General features: G+C 41.1%; 1 long non-coding RNA gene and 1 pseudogene across 1 annotated transcript; both read right to left on the reverse strand.

Annotated features, from left to right (window-relative positions):
* Positions 1–16,685, reverse strand: part of LOC115138023 (uncharacterized) — a 28,706-nt pseudogene extending 12,021 nt beyond the window's left edge.
* LOC115138034 (uncharacterized) lies at positions 7,598–8,698 on the reverse strand. The gene is made up of 4 exons (XR_003864881.2): positions 8,643–8,698; positions 8,363–8,460; positions 7,927–7,958; positions 7,598–7,777 (listed from the first exon to the last, which is right to left on the reverse strand). It is a non-coding gene; the product is annotated as an uncharacterized LOC115138034 (long non-coding RNA).
* Positions 16,686–19,604: the final 2,919 nt, after the last annotated feature.

Below are 19,604 nucleotides of genomic sequence, written 5' to 3' on the forward strand. Positions count from 1 at the left end.
TTGTGGCAGCGTACACAAGATGCTCCATCTTCATTATTAGATATTTAGCTGTTCTCTTATTCCTTGTTCTCAACTGACTGAATCTCAACACTGTGTAGTTCAGAGAGTCTGGGTCCTGACCCGGATCCTGTAGAAAACAAATTATAATATTACACAACACATGCAAATACTGTATCAACAAAACAAACACTTCCAAAAGATAGCTTAATCCAAGTACTGTTATCTTTAGGTCATGTACACAAATGAAGTACATTTAACAGTTTCTATTACCTGGCTATTTTGTGGTTGTAGTTGAGCCTCAATATCTGAATAAGTAAAGAGGAATTTCGGTCAGTACACAAACAAATATTTCTTTCAGTGTACAAAACATTAGGAACTCCTTCCTAATTTTGAGTTGCATCCCTTTTGCCCCCAGAACAGCCTCAATTCATTGGGTCATGGATTCTACAAGGTGTTGAAAACATTCCACAGGGATAATGGCCCATATTGACTCCAATGCTTCCAACAGTTGTGCCAAGTTGGCTGGATGTCCTTTGGGTTGTGGACCATTCTTGATATACACAGGAAACTGTTGAGCGTTAAAAAAAACAGCAGCGTTGCAGTTCTTGACACACTCAAACCGGTGCACCTGGAACCTACTACCATACCCTATTCAAAGTCAGTTAAATATTTTGTCTTGTCCATTCACCCTCTGAATGGCACACCAGAGGTCTCTTCACAGTTCCCAAGTCCAAAACAGACTATGGGAGGTGCACCGTACTACATAGAGCCATGACAACATGGTACTTTATTCCACACCCAGTAACTCATGAAAGCTGTCAAATTAGATTTACAAAACAGATAAAAATACGCCTCATGGAACAGCGGAGACTGTGAAGAGACACACAATAACACACACACACACACACACACACACACACACACACACTATAACATACACAATATACACACACATTTTGTGTTGTAGATATATGGTAGTAGAGTGGTGGTAGCTTTTCCTCATGTCCTTTGTGTCCTTTAACATCAGGATCAGTAGAATATATAATTTGTGTTCCTCAAAATTATAATGATAAAAAATATGGCCAGCAATGGTTTGCATTTCTTTTGTGATAACTCCTAATTAGCTTGATAAACATTTTCAAATGTATCAAAAGCCAGACAAATAGTGGAAAACGTACATAGCATTTTTTGACATGTAACCTTGTGGAAACAATCCACAGAAATACAGGCTACTGTCAGCTATTTCCACTTTTGTGATTTTGAGGAAGACACCACAGAACATTTCATATATAAGGAAATTAAATCAATGATGAGAGAATAGTCAGTCTAACTGATAATTATAACAGACATGGTGGCATAGCTGGAAGATCAGTGTAGCCATGATCCAAGAGGTTGTGAGTTCAAATCCCAGGTGAGGACATGTTGAATAATAAGAACAGTATAAATAAACATGCACAATGTGTATCAAATATGTAAGTTGCCATTGTATTTTAAGAGCACTGTGTGTGAGTAACTATTTCCACAGCCTTTTTTAGTTAAGATGCCAAAATAATAATTGATAGTTGAATGAGCCTATGAGACAAGTTGAGCAAACATATCATTTTACATTTTAAATTGACTGAAATTGAAACTAACAATTTTTTTATTGTTTAGGTTACACTTGGACCAAAAAGTTGAGTAAACTAAAGGGAGCGGGACAGTAATCTGGATACTTATAAGACATCTTGCCACGCCCTCTGACGAGCCATCAAACAGGCAAAGCGTCAACACAATACTAAGACCAAATCCTACTACACCGGCTCTGATGCTCATCGGATGTGGAATGGCTTGCAAACTATTACGGATTACAAATGTAAGGGAAAGGGAAACCAATCCGCGAACTGCCCAGTGACACGAGCCTACTAGATGAGCTAAATGCCTTCTATGCTCACTTCGAGGCATGCAACACTGAACCATTCAGGAGAGCACAAGCTGTTCTGGACGACTGTGTGATTGAGCTCTCCGTAGCCGATGTGAGTAAGACCTTTAAACAGGTTCACAAGGGCACAGGGCCAGACGGATTACCAGGACGCGTACTCAGAGCACCCTGGACCCATTCCAATTCGCATACCGCCCCAACAGATCCATAGATGACGCACTCTCTATTGCATTCCACACTGACCTTTCCCACCTGGACAAGAGGAACACCTATGTGAGAATTCTGTTCATTGACTACAGCTCAGTGTAGTGCCTTCCCAAGCTCATCACTCAGCTAAGGACCTGACCGCAAGGCCGTACAGAGGGTAGTTCGTACAGCCAAGTATATCATTGGGGCTGAGCTCCCTGCCTTCCAGGACCTCTCTACCAGGCTGTGACAGAGGAAAGAGCTAAAAATGGTCAAAGACTACAGCCACCCAAGTCATTGACTCTTTTCTCTGCTACCACATGGCAAGTGACACCGATGCAACAAGTCTTGAACCAACAGGACCCTGAACAGCTTCTACCCCAAGCCAAAAGTCTGCTAAGTATACTGAACAAAACTATAAATGCAACATGTAAATATAAACACCACATGTAAAGTGTTGGTCCCATGTTTCGTGAGCTGAAATAATATATCCCCAACATTTTCCGTATGCACAAAAAGTTTATATCTCTCAAATGTTGTGCACAAATTTGTTGACATCCCTGTTATTGAGCATTTCTCCTTTGCCATACACAAGTGTGGCATATCAAGAAGCTGAATAAACAGCATGATCATTACACAGGTGCACCTTGTGCTGGGGACAACGAAATGCCACTCTAAAATGTGCAGTTTGTTGAGTATAGTTAGATAAAACGTTAACCAAATATCTACCCGGACTATCTGCATTGCACTAACCTTTATGACACATCACCATAGAAGGCTGCTGAGGGGAGAATGGATCATAATAATGGCTGGAATGGCGCAAATGGAATGGCATCAAACACCTGGAAACCATGTGTTTGATGTATTTGTTACCATTCCGCTGATTCCACTCCAGTCATTACCATGAGCCAGTTCTCCCTAATTAACCCCCTGTGCTCATCACATACGCTGCTGCTACTGTTCATTATCTGTCACTTTATTCCTAGTTATATGTACGTATCTACCTCAATTACCTAGTACCCCTGCATACAACTCGCTACTGTTACCCCGTGCATGTAGCCAAGTTATCGTTGCTCATTGTGTATTTATTATTACTTTTATTTCATTTTCTATGTTATTTCTCTCTGCCTTGGCAGTGAAGGGCTCATCAGTTAGCATTTCACTTTTAGCTACACCTGTTGTTTACTAAGCATGTGACGAATAACATTTGACTTGAATAATTATTTGAAACAACAACTTTTGTGGGTGTTAAATATTTTTCAATGCATGGCTATAGCTGCTGGGAATGCTTTATTTGGACAGTCCCTACAGATAGTCTATGGATGTTAACCCTAACCCTAACCCGAAAGACCTAGTCCGAACCCTAAAGCTAACCCTTTAGCCCTAGTCCTAACCCTAAAGCTAACCCTAGAGCCCTAGTCCTAACCCTAAAGCTAACCCTAGAGCCCTAGTCCTAACCCTAACCCTAGTCCTAACCGTAACCCTAACCCTATAGCCCTAGTCCTAACCCTAAAGCTAACCCTATAGCCCTAGTTCTAACCCTAACCCTAACCCTATAGCCCTAGTCCTAGTCCTAACCCCAACCCTAAAGGTAACCCTATAGCCCTAGTCCTAACCCTAAAGCTAACCCTATAGCCCTAGTCCTAACCCTAAAGCTAATCCTATAGCCCTAATCCTAACCCTAAAGCTAACCCTATAGCCCTAATCCTAACCCTAAAGCTAACCCTATAGCCCTAGTCCTAACCCTTAAACCAACCCTATAGCCCTAGTCCTAACCCTAAAGCTAACCCTAGTCCTAACCCTTAAACCAACCCTATAGCCCTAGTCCTAACCTTAAAGCTAACCCTAGTCCTAACCCTAAAGCTAACCCTATAGCCCGAACCCTAACCCTATAGCCATAGTCCTAACCCTAAAGCTAACCCTATAGCCCTAGACCTAACCCTAACACTATAGCCCTAGTCCTAACCCTAAAGCTAACCCTATAGCCCTAGTCCTAACCCTAAAGCTAACCCTATAGCCCTAGTCCTAACTCTAAAGCTTACCCTATAGCCCTAGTCCTAACCCTAAAGCTAACCCTATAGCCCTAGTCCTAGCCCTAAAGCTAACCCTATAGCCCTAGCCCTAACCCTAGCCCTAACCCTAAAGCTAACCCTATAGCCCTAGTCCTAACCCTAACCCTAAAGCTAACCCTATAGCCCGGCTGTAGCTACAGCTACAAAGGCAGACAGGTCTTATAGCTCATCATCAAAACCTGCAGTTCTGTCTGGGTGTCAGAGCTACTAACCAATAATATCAGGTCATCTCTGGCTCCAGACTTGTAGTTCCTGTCATCTCACACTGTGGTTTATTCTCGCCAATTTTCTAATATCAGTTAGATCACGAAGAACAAACTACAAGAAAGGGGCATAGCTGATTTTTTTCACACGTTTGAGTCTGATACAGTAATGTACTGCCTATTCATGATGGACTTTGGAGAAAAAGGTACATTCATTATGACTATTGTATTTTGTTTTAACTTGAAAATACTGTTAATTTATTTACAAATCATTTAGGTACAGTTTAAAATACAGATAAGAATGTTGACCTCCTGATGTGTATGACAGCTAACCCCCTGTCTCATTCTTATCTGACAGACAAGATGACCAGTATACACATTAGAAGGACAATGATGAAACTCTGTTATATAAAGAAAATCTATCTGGCTTCCAGTTGAAGCTCGCATCCGCTACAAGACCATGGTGCTTGCCTACGGAGCTGTGAGGGGAACGGCACCTCAGTACCTCCAGGCTCTGATCAGGCCCTACACCCAAACAAGGGCACTGCGTTCATCCACCTCTGGCCTGCTCGCCTCCCTACCACTGAGGAAGTACAGTTCCCGCTCAGCCCAGTCAAAACTGTTCGCTGCTCTGGCCCCCCAATGGTGGAACAAACTCCCTCACGACGCCAGGACAGCGGAGTCAATCACCACCTTCCGGAGACACCTGAAACCCCACCTCTTTAAGGAATACCTAGGATAGGATAAAGTAATCCCTCTCACCCCCCCTCCCCCTGAAAAGATTTAGATGCACTACTGTTCCACTGGAGGTCATAAGGTGAATGCACCAATTTGTAAGTCGCTCTGGATAAGAGCGTCTGCTAAATGACTTAAATGTAAAAAAATGTATCTGTTATTCAGAGCAGGTAAAGCTAGGGGTAGTAAGAGTGCAAACTTACTATTAAAGGGACAATCATGCTTACGTATTTAAGAAAACAGATATTGAGTTCTTTATTAATATAAATATATATCTTTCAGCTTTGTCTCTTGCTGTTGTTGTCACTCAGTCTGTTTGGAGCCCCTTCACTCTTGGAGACACAGTTGATTTGGAATGCTTCATCACTGTGGATGACGATGACCGGACAAGCCCCAGATGTTATCTCTGTATTCTCACTGCAATTGTCTTTGGAGAGTTTGACAAAAAAGCTTTGCTTTGCTACAAGGAAGAGTGGCACCAGATTTGTGCTGACCATCTCAGATTCCACGGCATCCAACATGGGGATGTATTACGGTGCTGCAATTGATTATGAAAGCATGATCTTCGGGAGTTGTGTTTTTCTGAAACATCAGGGTACATCTGATACATTCAGGTGTTTTTATCTTCTATTTTAGCAAATATGTTGTATTTGGAAATTGTGCAAATCATTGATAGTAATGTGATTTTATAGTCATGGAAAAGCTGCAGATTCCAGGACCCAGCATGTTGAACAGTAGTCTGTGTCTGAGTCAGTCTAGCCAGGAGAGTCTGAACTGTAAAATACACAATAAGACCTGTGCAGGAGAACAGTGTCTGTTGGTTCAGACATGGCTCAAGAGAATCCCATCCAGGAATCATTTACACCCATGGAGACAGGAATGATCAGTGTGAGAAGAGCCCTGAGGCTGGATCTCCTACACAGAGCTGTGTCTATAACCTCCCAAAGAGGAACCTCATTCTCTCTGATGCTGGAACTTACTACTGTGCTGCGGTCTCATGTGCGGACATATTATTTGGAAACGGGACCAAGCTGGATGTTGAAGGTATCTAACATTTCTTTACTCTTATGCTATTAACATTATATTTAATGACTGATAACACATTATCGACAACTGCCCATAGCACTATAGTGGAGTGATGACTTTTTTCAGATGGTGACATTGATCCATAGATGACATTCTTGGTCCTTCTCTCCATCATAAGAACTGGAGTTCTCCTCTGTCTGACCATGTTCATCTACACCATTAAATAGATACGTTCTATTGATATTGGCCATAGATGTATGTGGTATGTTACTGGCTTTCGTCAAATCCCTGTGTATTCACTTATTGTATTAGCATGAATAAATAGCACTGAACATTGATACTGACTTAAGTCGTTCTGTTTGAGGGAATGGGTCAGAGGTGACAGAAGTTATCCCGAAGGAAAATTGTTCAAAAACGGAGATAACACCCAATCTGAGTATGCACTTTCTACTCGTGTTGAATACTTTAGGTTATAGAAAAGGCTTTCAGCTTGTTTGTATTCTTCACATACTTTGCACTTCTGAGCAGCAGGGGTCTGGTTATCTTCCAGATGAAGAGAGTTGTGAAAAGAACATGTGGTTTTGATGCACTGAGAGGTGTTGTGAGAGCTGAAGGCCAGTCATATTTTAGTGCAGGTTTGTCTTAAGCAGAGAGAGGATGACGCAAGATATGTCTACAGTCTCCATCTCACATCCCCTTACGGTTTACCGCTACTCAAATCAACCACGCGTTTCTACTTACATGTCAGATGGTGGAAAAGTGACCAGGTTCTTTTGAGCAGGCACACTCACAAAAAAAGTGTTATCTAGAACCTAAAAGGGTTATTCGGCTGTCCCATAGGAGCACCCATTGAAAGACATTTGTTCGAGATACAACATTTACAACATTTTCAACAAGTACAATTTGTTAGGCAGCGGGCAGAGAGAGAGCGAGCGAGACCCATCCCCCAGTGTTAGTCTAAGAGGCCCAGTGATGTTCACCTCAGCAGGTCTCACTCATCACTGAACTGCTCAATCACACACCACAGGAAGTGATGCCTTCTTCACTGGCCCCTCTACCTCAGACTCTAATCATATTCTCCTTATAAGGTAACTAGATGCTTTTCAGAATAGGGGGCTGTGATCAGTGCAGTCATGACAGGAAATACTAAAGGGGCGAATAACATGACAAACATTGGAGGTTGATTAAACTATTTTTATTAATTAATCAATGTAATATGATTGTCCAATGCTGGGTACTTTTTACTTTACGAACAAACAAATTATTAAAGAATAACCAAATCACTAATACACACAGCAGTGACCTAAGCTGAGAGAGGCAACTACTCCTCTGTGGCCATTAAACAGTTGTGGTTTGAGTCAAACTCCCCCTCTCTGACCACCCCTGTACTACTGAGCTGTGTGGCCTAACAGAGTGGAAGAGGGCTACAGTGACCCTGAGGTACAAAGCACAGAAACTAGAGATATTTACTGATTTATTTGTAATACATTTGATTTAACTACACATACAATAGAGGATTTAAACTTGGGTTCAAAGATATGGCACACCACTTGTCCTCTCCACCCTCCACTTTGCCATCTTGCAGCAGCATACACTACATGGGGGTCCAACTCCTCTCTTCTCTCCCTCATCTTTTTCTAGGTGGTGAAATTCAGGGCGGCATAATTCAGTGCATTAGTATCTTGGTTCTGTTCATTTGAAAACTACCTAACATACAATTATAATTTATACCGGTTCTGAATTGCTTACATTTTCTAAATAATTTTACTGAACAAATAGCACTTACCTGATATTTTTGTGGTTGTTGCGATTCAGGTCCTGAATATGATATAAAACAGATGAGAGAAGATATCAACTGATTATTCCATTGTTGTGCGCACAATATTTTACCTACTCTTTCAATTCTCAGTATATAGTATGTCAGGGGTAGGCCACCCTGTTCCTGGAGTGCCGCAAGTAGTACAGGATTTTGTTCCAACTCGGCACCACACCTGCCTAACTAAGCTAATTGATCAGTTCAGTGGTTGCCTAAATTCAACACACCTGGTCTTCCAGATCAGTTAAATCAAAAACATGAAGTGCCTGTGGAACTCCAGAACCAGGGTTGCCTACCCCTGCAATATGTCATAGGAAACATGTTCACTTTGTAAGTGTAGATAATAGCCAGGCCCATATGAAATAGGCTCCATACCTGTGTTTAGTCTGTTCGCATCTAGTCTTACCTTGAGGACCAGGATGAGGATGATTATCAGTAGAACAGCAGTTACAACACCCAGGATCACAACCAGTAGGAAGAGCTTCATGGTTCCAATATCCTCTCCTGCAAAACAGATTTCAATTAGAATCAGAACTATACTTTTACCCAGTTTCCTACCAATGGAGAATTCTCAGATTGCTATAAAATGCTATTATACTTTATTTCTATTCTGTGGTACTTTCACAATACATCATATTAATTCATTTCTTTTTCTGTTATAGTTTTTATTGTTTCCTTTTCCTTACACAGCTCTCTGCTCTTGGCCATTGTGGAGAGGTTGGAGTCTGTTTGATTGAGTGTGTGGAACAGGTGTCTTTTATACAGGTAATGAGTTCAAACAGGTGCAGTTAATACAGTTAATGAGTGGAGAACAGGAGGGCTTCTTAAAGAAAAACTAACAGGTCTGTGAGAGCCGGAATTCTTACTGGTTGGTAGGTGATCTAATACTGGTAGGTGATCTAATACATGTCATGCAATAAAATGCAAATTATTTACTTAAAAATCATACAATGTGATTTTCTGGATTTTTGTTTTAGATTCCATCTCTCACAGTTGAAGTGTAGCTATGATAAAAAAAATACAGACCTTTACATGCTTTGTAAGTAGGAAAACCTGCAAAATCGGCAGTGTTTCAAATACTTGTTCTCTCCACTGTATAAGCCCTGCGTTATGTGGTAATTTGCATAGGATTTCTATCTTAACGCTTATATTGGAATATATTGGCATTTGTTGTTGTTTTGTCCTACCTTAATTAAGCAAACAATCTCTAAATTGGAGATACCTCAAAAAGTATTGTTTCTGTGAATTATACTTGGACCATAGCTCTTCAAAAGAGGTCAAAGTGTTTTCTTAATACAGACAACCAATGTTCTTTATCTCATTTCTATACCAATCTTTCCAGAAAACCATGTGTCCCCCTTTTTTCAATTTAGGGTTGTTCCTTAACAAAGCATAGCTTGTCAAGAAAGGTGAAGATCTCTCTCTCTCTTATAAATCCGAGGCCATATATTTTTAGCAAGGGACATTACTGTATTCTGGGTTCCAACTTTTGTTGACTCAAATAGTCTGTGGGTCAAGATTTTCATAAATCATGTTCCTTAGACCAGGATTTAACGTGATCCCCAGGTACTTCAAGTTTTTATGGAGGTCATTTCTCAGACAATGTTTTGATAGAGGCATTACTTCAGATGTGGTCCAGTTGACTTTATAGCCCGATATCTATGAGAATGCATTTACAAGGTCCAGTAAAGGCAAAGAATTGGGGGTCAGATATTAATAACAATATGTCATCTGCATAAAGCAGTTGTTTATTCTCCCTACCTCCCATATTAATCCCTTTGATTGACTGATGCAGCCTAATGGCTTTGGCTAATGGTTCTAATGCTATAATAGATAAGAGGGGCGAGAGAGAGTCACCTTGTTTTGTGCCTCATCCTACAGAAAATGGAGATGATCATAGTCCGTTAGTGACTACTATGGATTTGGGGTCATTGTGCAGAAGTTTAATAATATTCTGAAAGCCCTGTCCAAATCCAAATGTATTCATATTATAACGCAAGTAGTCCCAGCCCACCCTATCAAAGGCTTTCTCTGCATCTAGGGATAAGGCTGTCACGGAAGTATCCAAATCTTTTGCCTTCCAGATGACATGCAATAGGCACCTAAGATTATCAGATGAAGTTCTGCATTTCCCAAATCCCACCTGATCTGGATTCATGATTTTCCCTCATAGCCAGAAGTTTTGTAAACAGTTTTCCATCACAATTTATCAAAGAAATTGGACGGTAGCTCCCACACTCATGGGGATCCTTTCCTTTTTTTGAGGATTTGGGTGATTACTGCATCACTCATAGAAGGTGGGAGCTGACCTGTGTCAATCGATGTGTTAAATGTTTTTAATATTTCTGGGCTAAGCTGTTCTGCAAACCTTTTATACGAATCACTGGGTATCCCATCCAACCTTGGAGTTTTACCACTGGGTGCTTGTCTTATAGTTTCGGTCAATTCCTCCAAAGTAATAGGGCGGTCGAGCCACTTCCTGTCATCCTCTGTTAATATAGGAAGGTTCAGATTCTGAAAGAATGCCTCTGCTTTCTGCATATCTAAGGGACCGTCTGACGTACAAAGTTCCTGATAGAAGTCTCCAAATACCTTTATTTCTTTATGATTGGGAATCATCTTGCCTGTCTGATTTCTGATTCCACCTACTTGCCCATCTGTTTCTCTAGATTTCAATTGACTGGCCAACAATCTTACTGCCTTTTCACTAGATTCGTACCATCTCTGCTTCAGCCTGTACAGGGAATATTCCACCATTTTACTGAATACAATATTCAGCTCATATTTGTTTTTTGTCAGATTTACAAGAGAAATGTTGTTAGGATTCAAAGAATTTCATAATGTGTGTTTCAAGGAATTCACAAAACGCCCACCTCCCCCCTAGCACCAGAGGAAAATCACCAAAATCGAGTATTATTTTGTAAGTTGAAGCAAGAAGTCTGGGTCCACTTCATTTGGAGCATAAATATTTCCAAATATTATATGTTGCCCTGAAATCTTTACAAGTAGAGTCAAGATTCATCCCTCTTTGTCCTTAAACTATTTTCCCACTTGAATATGTATACTTTTGGAAAATATGGGTGGAATGTATTATGGTAAGCACTACCCACCCATCTGTCTCCCACCCTAGGAGAATCCTTTTCTAGTAGGTGGGTCTCTTTGAGTTTAATCACATCTGAGTGTTTTTGTTTAAGATAATTCAATACCTTACATCTTTTTAAATATGAACCTAGTCCCATTCACATTCCACAACATAACTTTAATCACATTGTTCATTATGGGGTGGCAGGGTAGCCTAGTGGTTAGAGTGTTGGACTAGTAACCGGAAGGTTGCAAGTTCAAACCCCCGAGCTGACAAGGTACAAATCTGTCGTTCTGCCCCTGAACAGGCAGTTAACCCACTGTTCTTAGGCCGTCATTGAACATAAGAATTAGTTCTTAACTGACTTGCCTAGTTAAATAAAGGTAAAAAGTACATATCTGAAAGGTTGTAAATATATTATTACCACAACCTAACAAGTGTTAGAATATTTTAAATCGATACATTTCTGATAGCCACTGCTTAGCGAATCAATGAAAGTAAACGACTGGTAGTTCCCCTCCCCCCGCCAAATCAGGCCTTCATCCGTGTGAAGTGCCCCTCGGTCTTCCGGGCGCTTGCGCCAACTAGAATTAGCACGTTTTTACCAACGCCAAATATAGGCATGACCATATACATTTTGAAATGACAGATATGACATGTCATAGAGATGACATAAATCAACCAAAACATTGAACATAAAGACTGGCTGATCATTATTTTCCGCAAAGAGAAGAGATGACATTTCTCGTGTAGACTGATACATGAACTGAATAACTCAAAAAAGAAAGGAATGTAAACTGTGGTCAGCCACAAAAGAAAGACAGTCAAAGTAATGATAAAATAAAATAAGCTGACTAACACTTTGGCTTGTGCCCATCACTCATGGCATATTGCCCCACTATTGCTGTTATTAGAATGAAAACTTAAAATAATATATATGTTTATCCCCACTATAGCCATAATACAGAATGATATGCTTGGACTATAGTCCTGCTTAATCTAGTACTATAATGATGTCAGCTGTAAACCAGAAAGATACATTTTGGGCAGCATTTGTAGCATAAACACTCGATGAGACAGTTACTCACAACATGGGAAGTTCTATCTCCTTCCAGAAAAATGTTAGTCCATCAGTGATGAACCATTGCCAACATATGGAACTTCCATAGCCTACCACTCTATTCAATATTTTCGGCCTCGTTGACGTCCAAGACACCTCTTTTGGGTTTGTGAAACGATGTAATGATCCTCTCAAAGTAACCGAGAACATAGCAGGATATTGCAACGACTATTTCAGTTCCTGTTTCATGCACATATGCCTCACCTCCGAGAAGGCATTTCTCTTGTCTTGAACCTCTTTGGAAAAGTCAGGGAAAAACTCCACCTTTGTCCCCTTCCATTGAAAAGTCCTAAGCCCTTTGGTTGTGAGTCGGACCTTCTCCCTGTCAGTGTATGGTAAGAATTTCACCAGGATAGGCCAGGGGTTGCGTGGGGCTAGTCCTGGGCGCAGTGTTGACGGTGTCCGATGTGTTCTCTTAATGGGCATGTTGTTAAAATGATCCTGTGTCTTATCAAATAGGTTGCATAAAATGTCTTTCACACAATCTTCTGTAATTATGTGGATTATGTGGATTTCGGGACAGCACGCGTCTCCTTCTTGAGCGGTATGACGGCTGCGTGGTCCCTTGGTGTTTATACTTGCGTACTATTGTTTGTACAGATGAACGTGGTACCATCAGGCGTTTGGAAATTGCTCCCATGGATGAACCAGACTTGTGGTTTACAATCTTTTTCTGAGGTCTTGGCTCATTTCTTTTGATTTTCCCATGATGTCATGACAAGAGGCACTTAGTTTGAAGGTAGGCCTTGAAATACATCCACTGGTACACCACCAATTGACTCAAATGATGTAAATTAGCCTATCAGAAGCTTCTAAAGCCATGACATAATTTTCTGGAATTTTCTAAGCTGTTTAAAGGCACCGTCAATTTAGTGTATGTAAACTTCTGACCCACTGGAATTGTGATACAGTGAATTATAAGTGAAGTCTGTAAATATTTGTTGTAATAATGACTTGTGTCATGCACAAAGTAGATGTCCTAATCGAATTGCCAAAACTATAGTTTGTTAACAAGAAATTTGTGGAGTGGTTGAAAAATGAGTTTTAATGACTCCAACCTAAGTGTATGTAAACTTCCTACTTCAACTGTATATTTTTTATTTAATTTTTTTATTTCACCTTTATTTAACCAGGTTGGCAAGTTGAGAACAAGTTCTCATTTACAATTGCGACCTGGCCAAGATAAAGCAAAGCAGTTTGACACATACAACGACACAGAGTTACACATGGAGTAAAATAAACATACAGTCAATAATACAGTAGAAACAAGTCTATATACGATGTGAGCAAATGAGGTGAGATAAGGGAGGTAAAGGCAAATAAAGGCCATTGTGGCAAATTAAATACAACATAGCAAGTAAAACACTGGAATGATAGATTTGCAGTGGAAGAATGTGCAAAGTAGAAATACAAATAATGGGGTGCAAAGGAGCAAAATAAATAAATTAATAAAATAAATACAGTAGGGAAAGAGGTAGTTGTTTGGGTTAAATTATAGGTGGGCTATGTACAGGTGCAGTCATCTGTGAGCTGCTCTGACATCTGGTGCTTAAAGCTAGTGAGGGAGATAAGTGTTTCCAGTTTCAGAGATTTTTGTAGTTCGTTACAGTCATTGGCAGCAGAGAACTGGAAGGAGAGGCGACCAAAGAAAGAATTGGTTTTGGGGGTGACCAGAGAGATATACCTGCTGGAGCGCGTGCTACAGGTGGGTGATGCTATGGTGATCAGTGAGCTGAGATAAAGGAGGACTTTACCTAGCAGGGTCTTGTAGATGACATGGAGCCAGTGGGTTTGGCGACGAGTATGAAGCGAGGGCCAGCCAACGAGAGTGTACAGGTCGCAATGGTGGGTAGTATATGGGGCTTTGGTGACAAAACGGATGGCACTGTGATAGACTGCATCCAATTTGTTGAGTAGGGTAATGGAGGCTATTTTGTAACTGATATCGCCGAAGTCGAGGATTGGTAGGATGGTCAGTTGAGGTATGAGGTATGTAGAGTCAGAACGATCTGTACATTGTGTAACCCTTTCATTGTGTAAGATGGGTTTCTGACTGATGGAGCCTGACACACATTCAGCTAAACTACTATTCCTTTTAATCCTGTGGTAACATATATATACTTTACAGAGGAAACAGATGTATGGAGGGTTCAAATATTAGAGTTTATTATGATAAAAAAACATAAACATACAGCGAACAAGGGATCCTGTATCAGAGAATTTCTATTCATTAAAAGCACAAGTAAAAGGTTTGAATGCATTACAGGATAATCATATAACTCTAACATATAGACATTGTCAAAATGACATACATTTCAGTTATTAACAGTCCTTTTATTACAAAGAGTAAACTGGTTCTGCTTGGGAGTCTTTGTGACAGTGGTGATACTGTGTTCCTCACTCCTGCTGAAGGTAGCTGACCTCAGAGTACACTGCATCCTCTCTGCTGGTCTTCCCTCTTGTTCTTCCGGAGGGAGAAGAGTTCTTCTTGGGAGTGAAACTCACAGCAGCATAGTTCAACACGTCACTGTCTTGATTCTGTGAGAGGTGAAACCATGGCAAAATGCATTATGATGCTAGTATGAACTGCTATATGACATGTGATTTTCTCCTCTACAAAAGACCTGTCGAACACACCGTACACCCACTAAATGACCTTGCAGTCAGTGGAACAGTGACAGAGAGAAAGTCCATGGAAATAAGTAACAACCATCACAAAGAAAAGTAAGTTACATCTAGTACAGTGATCTATTACTTCCAAGCTGAATACTAGTTGTAAGGAAACCTAAATGACAGTTGTAAAGAGACACTTATGTAAAAACTGAGAATATATTCATGAACTTTTTTGAATTTACCTGATTCCCCTGGGATGTTGGACCTTCTTTCCTCCCTTCAGAGATTGAAACAGAGGAAGGACATTTATTCTTTTTTAAGACAATACATTTTCCTACCTCATGTAGTTAATCGACAATGCTTATAAGTTAGATATTAAATTGGCGTTGACAGACTTGATATTTTATACATATACATGAAACAGACATGATATAAAGTAAAAGAATGACCTCTGTGATGTCTGTTCAGATTCTTGTAAAGTGCCCAGGCAAGCAGAAGGGTCACTGTCCCAAGAACGATGTTGGACACGACCAAGGCAAGAACAGTAGGACTTAGATCAAATGGAGAATAATCCTCTGGAACTGTGAAAAGGTATCAGTAGATTCATATTGTATTCATGAACGCTTAGGTAAAATATGATACTAGTAAACTAGTCAATTTCAAAGTACCCATTGTAGAGACAAACACTTTTTACCAAATACATTGTGCAACAATAAAGGTCCTACTAAAACTAAGGCTTCTGTGTTATAGGGGCATGAATTGGTTGAAACAAAAAGCAGTCATTTTGAGATATGTGGCATATTTTAAAATGTATTTGTGGCAATGTATAGCAGAGGAAATTGGAATTACCTTGAATTTCCAGCTTGGTCCCGTTTCCAAACAGTATCTCCCCACATAATGCCACAGCACAGTAGTACATCCCAGCATCAGAGAGGCTGAGGTTCCTCTTGGGGAGGTTGTAGACACAGCTCTGTGTAGGAGACACAGCCTCAGGGCTCTTCTCACACTGATCACTCCTGTCTCCATGGGTGTACATGATTCCTGGATGGGATTCTCCTGAGCCACGTCTGAACCAATAGACACGGTCTTCTCCTGCACAGGTCTCGGTGTGAATTGTACAGTTCAGAGTCACAACGTCTCCTGGCTGGACTGACTCAGACACAGATTGCTGGAGTATAGGCATGTTTCTGGAACCTGACAAAAAGGTAAACTAACCCATTCATTTCTAGATTATCACGGTAGCGAGTATTTTAATTTATCATTTGTTAAATTAAGATCTCATCTGACTAACATAATAGCACATTTTACACCGTATATCTGTAAATTCCGATTTAAATCAAAAACTTTCTACGTACCTTCTACAATGAGAATAACTCCTTTTCCAAACTCCACCCTATTGGTATAAGCATTTCCACAGTAGTAAGTGCCGGAATCAGAGAGTTGCATGTCTGAGATCCTTAGGTGATTCTTTTTTGGGCCATTTTGCACTGAGAAGCGAGGGTTATCCTTAAACTCATGGTAGAATGTTGCATTCCTGTCATACTTATAATGAATGGTTGAGAAGAGCTGAAGTTTATCTCCCAAGTTTTGCTTGTACCAGGAGAAATGCATGGCCATGTCGCCTTCATAGAAGCAACGCAAAATCAATGTGTTCCCAATTTTGGCTGACTTGAGACCACTCTCCTGACGTATGGATAAAGATTCAATCCCAGCTACCCCGTGAACTAGAGAACATAAACATATATTAGCTGTTACACATCTCAAATACAACTTTGGATTCTCAAAGTGTCTATAAAATAGTAATTGGAAACCTTATGTCTCCAAATCATCACATAAGCAGTGAATAATTAAAGATGGACTTACCAATCTCTACGAGAAGTGGAAATATCAGACACAGTGTGATCATCTTTAAAGTTGTCAGCTCTTCACAACTTGGGTCTTGAGTGGAAAGAGTCCACCCATGTAGACAACACTTCAACAATGAAGTTACAGGTGATTGGTCGAACTGGACCGCATCATATTTGTTGACGACTCATTCGAGTCTATGGTCTTTAACTGTGTATTTTACAGTTCAGAGTCTCCTAGCTGGACTTATAGGTATATTATCAGACAGTTTGGCATCCAATATTCTTTATTACTGCAGCTACTGTTGTCTAAGAGACACATAGAGTGAGTGACTTTGATGGTATGACACTCTCATCCTCTAGGGCTTCTATCACCACACAGTCACTTCACCTCCCCAAAAACATATATGGAAAAAACACAGCAAACACAATACAGTAGTCCTCTTTTAGTGATCTCTCATTCAGGATTTACACTCAATTGGATGGATATAAATTCCTCTCATTATATTGTTATTAATGACACAGATTCTTCTAGGCCTAGTTGATAATGATACACATTACAGTTAACACTGTGGGTTGTGTTTGACTAAGAACTTCTGATCTCTAGGTCAAAGGACATTTTTTTCACATATTTCAGTCCAATATATATACATACATAAGCTGCCTCATCAACAGAGTTGGTTAACTGTTGCTAAAATGGTCAACTTGAAGTGCAAGTATTATAGCCTACAGTATGAGAGTTATGAGATATCCGACTGAAAACCACAGAAAGAGAGAAACAGTGAGAGCGAGAGCGAGAGCGATGCAGCTTAAGCCACACCCTCTTCAACATACAGTGGGGAGAACAGGTATTTGATACACTGTTGATTTTGCAGGTTTTCCTACTTACAAAGCATGTAGAGGTCTGTAATTTGTATCATAGGTAAACTTCAACTGTGAGAGACGGAATCTAAAACAAAAATCCAGAAAATCACATTGCATGATTTTTAAGTAATTAATTTGCATTTTATTGCATGACAAGTATTTGATACATCAGAAAAGCAGAACTTAATATTTGGTACAGAAACCTTTGTTTGCAATTACAGAGATCATACGTTTCATGTAGTTCTTGACCAGGTTTGCACACACTGCAGCAGGGATTTTGGCCCACTCCTCCATACAGACCTTCTCCAGATCCTTCAGGTTTTGGGGCTGTCGCTGGGCAATACTGACTTTCAGCTCCCTCCAAAGATGTTCTATTGGGTTCAAGTCTGGAGACTGGCTAGGCCACTCCAGGACCTTGAGATGCTTCTTACGGAGCCACTCCTTAGTTGCCCTGGCTGTGTGTTTCAGGTCATTGTCATGCTGGAAGAACCATCCACGACCCATCTTCATTGCTCTTACTCGCGATACATGGCCCCATCCATCCTCCCATCAATACGGTGCAGTCGTCCTGTCCCCTTTGAAGAAAAGCATCCCCAAAGAATGATGTTTCCACCTCCATGCTTCACGGTTTGGATGGTGTTCTTAGGGTTGTATTCATCCTTCTTCCTCCAAAAACGGCGAGTGGAGATTAGACCAAAAAGCTCTATTTTTGTCTCATCAGATCATCAGTTCCCATTGCAACGATTAAAACATTCCCAAACCAGAAACCGTGGATTGATGGCAGCATTCGCGTGAAACTGAAAGCGCGAACCACTGCTTTTAATCAGGGCAAGGTGACCGGAAACATGACCGAATACAAACAGTGTAGCTATTCCCTCCGCAAGGCAATCAAACAAGCTAAGCGTCAGTATAGAGACAAAGTAGAATCGCAATTCAACGGCTCAGACACAAGAGGTATGTGGCAGGGTCTACAGTCAATCACGGATTACAAAAAGAAAACCAGCCCAGTCACGGACCTGGATGTCCTGCTCCCAGGCAGACTAAATTACTTTCTTGCCCGCTTTGAGGACAATACAGTGCCACTGACACGGCCCGCAACCAAAACATGTGGACTCTCCTTCACTGCAGCCGAGGTGAGTAAAACATTTAAACGTGTTAACCCTCGCAAGGCTGCAGGCCCAGTCGGCATCCCCATCCGCGCCCTCAGAGCATGCGCAGACCAGCTGGCTGGTGTGTTTACGGTCATATTCAATCAATCCTTATCCCAGTCTGCTGTTCCCACATGCTTCAAGAGGGCCACCATTGTTCCTGTTCCCAAGACAGCTAAGGTAACTGAGCTAAACGACTACCGCCCCGTAGCACTCACTTCCGTCATCATGAAGTGCTTTGAGAGACTAGTCAAGGACCATATCACCTCCACCCTACCTGACACCCTAGACCCACTCCAATTTGCTTACCGCCCAAATAGGTCCACAGACGATGCAATCTCAACCACACTGCACACTGCCCTAACCCATCTGGACAAGAGGAATAATCCAATTTGTAAGTCGCTCTGGATAAGAGCGTCTGCTAAATGACTTAAATGTAATGTAAATGTAATAACTATGTGAGAATGCTGTTCATCGACTACAGCTCAGCATTTAACACCATAGTACCCTCCAAACTCGTCATCAAGCTCGAGACCCGCACGCCTCCAACTCAGTCATCAAGTTTGCGGACGACACAACAGTGGTAGGCTTGATTACCAACTACGACGAGACGGCCTACAGGGAGGAGGTGAGGGCCCTCGGAGTGTGGTGTCAGGAAAATAACCTCACACTCAACGTCAACAAAACTAAGGAGATGATTGTGGACTTCAGGAAACAGCAGAGGGAACACCCCCCTATCCACATCGATGGGACAGTAGTGGAGAGGGTAGTAAGTTTTAAGTTCCTTGGCGTACACATCACAGACAAACTGAATTGGTCCACCCACACAGACAGCATCGTGAAGAAGGCGCAGCAGCGCCTCTTCAACCTCAGGAGGCTGAAGAAATTCGGCTTGTCACCAAAAGCACTCACAAACTTCTACAGATGCACAATCGAGAGCATCCTGTCGGGCTGTATCACTGCCTGGCACGGCAACT

Source organism: Oncorhynchus nerka, linkage group LG12 (assembly GCF_034236695.1).
Source record: "Oncorhynchus nerka isolate Pitt River linkage group LG12, Oner_Uvic_2.0, whole genome shotgun sequence".
NCBI classification, from domain to species: Eukaryota; Metazoa; Chordata; class Actinopteri; order Salmoniformes; family Salmonidae; genus Oncorhynchus; species Oncorhynchus nerka.